Below are 3,537 nucleotides of genomic sequence, written 5' to 3'. Positions count from 1 at the left end.
TCTGTTGTACGTAGTTCAAAATCACAGCTGCTTATGCTGTCCCATCTTGAGAAAGAGTGAAAGCCACCTTTGGCAACTTAGGGTCCAAGACATGCAGAGATAGGCTAGCCTCTGCCAGTTACTGGCAGGGTGGTGGCTGTCTTGGGTTGAATCAGTGTCTTACACTACAGCTGAAGCCTTTCCTCAGGATTCACTCAGGTAGCACTTAGGGGCATTTGACAGAGAAGAACTTTTAGGAGATGTGCAGCAAATCTCTTCTGTGACATGTGGTTTTGTTATGCAGGTCTTCTTTCTAAATCCTATTGGAAATGCCCAAGCCACTCAGTCTTCATCCACTGTTAGGTCAGGCAGCATGGTCAGTCTTATTAGGTTGTCTTCCCTTCTGTTGTTAATAATCCATTTCAAGAAGAAACTATATCATGTGACATCTGGACTCCTAAAATTGATCTGTGTGGGCCGGGGTGTTGTTATGCTATTTTGTTTTTGTTTTTGTTTTCTTTTCTTTTTTTTTTTTTTTTTTTTTGTGTGTGTGTGTGTGTGTGTGTGCTTGTTTTGTTTGTAAGGGGAGTATGTGTTCTACAAGACTGTGACTTTAGCCATTCTGAATCTGGGTGGAGAGAAGCATGTTCAAATGTGTGGCTCTCTCAGGAAAGTTTTTCTTAACTGAAATTTCAAAAGCTATGTGCAAATTAAAGAAGCTCTCTAGAAACTCCTGGGACAGATAGGAAAATGAGCTTTCCTTAAAGCCACAGAAATTTTACTTCTGCATACACTATATATTTTTGTTTCAAGATCCTTTTGAACATACTAAAGGCATACCTTTCCACCAGGCCCCTAGCCCATGTCTTTGCATCGTTAAAGCCTTAATAAATTCTGATTGATATGTGCTCACAGGTGCTTCCTTGTGAGTTTTCTGTCTCTCTCTCTATCTCTCTCTCTGTCTCTCTCTCTGTCTCTCTCTCTGTCTGTCTCTGACTCTCTCTCTCTATTTCTCTCTGTGTGTGTATGCATAAAAGAGAGAGATATACTGGAAGAGAGAGGGAAAGAGGCAGAGGAAGGCAGAGAGAGACAGAGAGAGAGAGAGAGAGAGAGAGAGAGAGAGAGAGAGAGAGAGACCAGGAATAAGGAATACTCTTTAGGGCAAGCTCAGGAATGACTGAAATCTCTTGTGGAGCAGGGCTTAAAGAATTTCAGAAGGTATAGAGACTGTGAAAGACGGGCACAGGGCCTCCTCCCTTAATCCAGAAATGTATGGCTCTTCCACTTTGTCAACTTGACTATATCTGGAATGAACTACAATCTAGAATTCCAGGGCTGTCCTGTGATCCAGATCTTGAGGCTGAAAGACACAATTTTCTGACCCGGATCTTGGTATGTGAAGAGTTTAGGCCTAGGCAAGGTAGCACATACCTTTACTATCAGGGGAGTAAGGCAAGGCAGGAGATCTCTGAGTTCAAGGTCAGCCTGGGACCAATCAAGTCCCAGATGCAGATGTGGTGGCACACCTCCTTAATCTGGGCCACACCCTCTGCTGGAGGCCTATATAAGGACTTTGGAAGAAGGAAGATTCATTCTTCTTCACCTGGCTTGCACTTACTTGCCAGCCAGCACTTGTGTTGTGACCTACTTTGAGAGAAGGCCAGTTGAAACTAATACCTAGTTTGGACGACCTAGTGTGCCGGAGCAAGTACAAGATCCTTGGACATCCCCTTGTTGGGCAGCTGGACTCCAGAGTATAAGTCTTCACAATCAATTGGCTCCCTCCAGAGTGATATTCCATAAGTTCTGGTACTCTAGAGAACCCTGACTAATACAGAAGGAAGCATGGATGTCTTTAGCTTCGAGCCCAAAAAGATGACCAGAGAGGACTGGAGGAAAAAGAAGAAGCTAGAAGAACAGAGAAAACTGGGCACTGCTCCTGCAGAAGTGGATGAAGAGGGAAAAGATATCAACCCTCATATTCCTCAGTATATTTCTTCGGTTCCATGGTACATTGATCCAACGAAGAGACCCACTTTAAAGCATCAGAGGGCACAGCCAGAGAAAGAGAAGCAATTGAGTTCACCTGGGGAATGGTACAAGAGAGGCGTAAAGGAGAATTGTATAACTACTAAGTACCGCCAGGGTGCCTGTGAGAACTGCGGAGCCATGACCCACAAGAGGAAAGATTGCTTCGAGAGGCCAAGGCGGGTTGGAGCTAAATTCACAGGTACCAACATGGCTCCAGATGAGCACATCCAGCCTCAGCTGATGTTTGCCTATGATGGCAAGAGAGACCGGTGGAATGGCTACAATCCGGAAGAGCACATGAAGATTGTTGAGGAATACGCCAAAGTGGATCTGGCCAAGCGAACATTGAAAGCTCAGAAACTGCAAGAAGAGTTAGCCTCTGGAAAGTCCATGGAGCAAGCTGATTGTCCAAAAGCCCAGTGGGGAGAAGAGGAACCCAATTGTCAGATGGAAAAGGATCCTGCCAGTGAAGATGAGGATGAAGACAAGTATGCAGATGATCTTGACATGCCTGGGCAGAATTTCGACTCTAGGAGACGCATTACTGTTCGGAATCTCAGGATTCGTGAAGATATTGCCAAATATTTGAGGAATTTAGATCCAAATTCTGCCTATTATGACCCCAAAAGTAGAGCGATGAGAGAGAATCCTTACTCCCATGCAGGAAAGAATCCAGATGAAGTGAGCTACGCTGGAGATAACTTTGTTCGCTACACAGGCGACACCATCTCCATGGCTCAGACACAAGTGTTTGCTTGGGAAGCCTACGACAGGGGGTCTGAAGTGCATCTGCAGGCAGATCCTACCAAACTAGAGCTGCTGTATAAGTCCTTCAAAGTCAAGAAAGAAGACCTGAAAGAGCAGCAGAAGGAGAGCATCCTGGAAAAGTATGGTGGGCAAGAACACCTAGATGCTCCTCCAGCCGAGCTGCTCTTAGCCCAGACAGAAGACTATGTGGAGTACTCCAGGCATGGAAAGGTCCTTAAAGGCCAGGAGCGGGCTGTCGCCTGCTCCAAGTACGAGGAAGACGTGAAGATCAACAACCACACACATATCTGGGGATCTTACTGGAAAGAAGGCCGCTGGGGCTACAAATGCTGTCACTCTTTCTTTAAGCATTCCTATTGCACTGGAGAAGCTGGGAAGGAGAGTGCTAATTCAGAGGAATGTATTTTAAGTGATGCAACTGGAGAAGGGTCTGTGAAGAAACCTCAGACCCTCATGGAGCTGCATCAGGAGAAACTAAAAGAGGAGAAGAAGAAGAAGAGGAAGAGGAAGAAGAAGGAACAGGGAAAGAGCAGGTCTGACAGCAATGATGAGGAGAGGAAGCAGGAGAAACTGCAAAAGGCACTGAATGCAGAGGAGGCTCGCCTTCTTCAGGTGAAGGAGGTCATGCAGACTGAGGAGCACAAGAGGCCCTACAACAGCATATATGAAACCCGGGAGCCCACAGAAGAGGAAATGGAGGCTTACAGGAGGAAACGGCAGAGGCCAGATGACCCCATGGCCTCTTTCTTAGGACAGTAA

The 3,537-nt window shown here is 45.9% G+C and overlaps 1 pseudogene; it reads left to right on the top strand.

Annotated features, from left to right (window-relative positions):
* The first annotated feature begins 1,848 nt into the window (after positions 1 to 1,848).
* LOC117720975 (pre-mRNA-splicing factor SLU7 pseudogene) lies at positions 1,849 to 3,537 on the top strand (annotated as a pseudogene).

The sequence above is a fragment of the Arvicanthis niloticus genome, chromosome 15 (assembly GCF_011762505.2).
Source record: "Arvicanthis niloticus isolate mArvNil1 chromosome 15, mArvNil1.pat.X, whole genome shotgun sequence".
Lineage (NCBI taxonomy): Eukaryota > Metazoa > Chordata > Mammalia > Rodentia > Muridae > Arvicanthis > Arvicanthis niloticus.
This window is presented reverse-complemented; position numbering and strand designations above follow the sequence as displayed.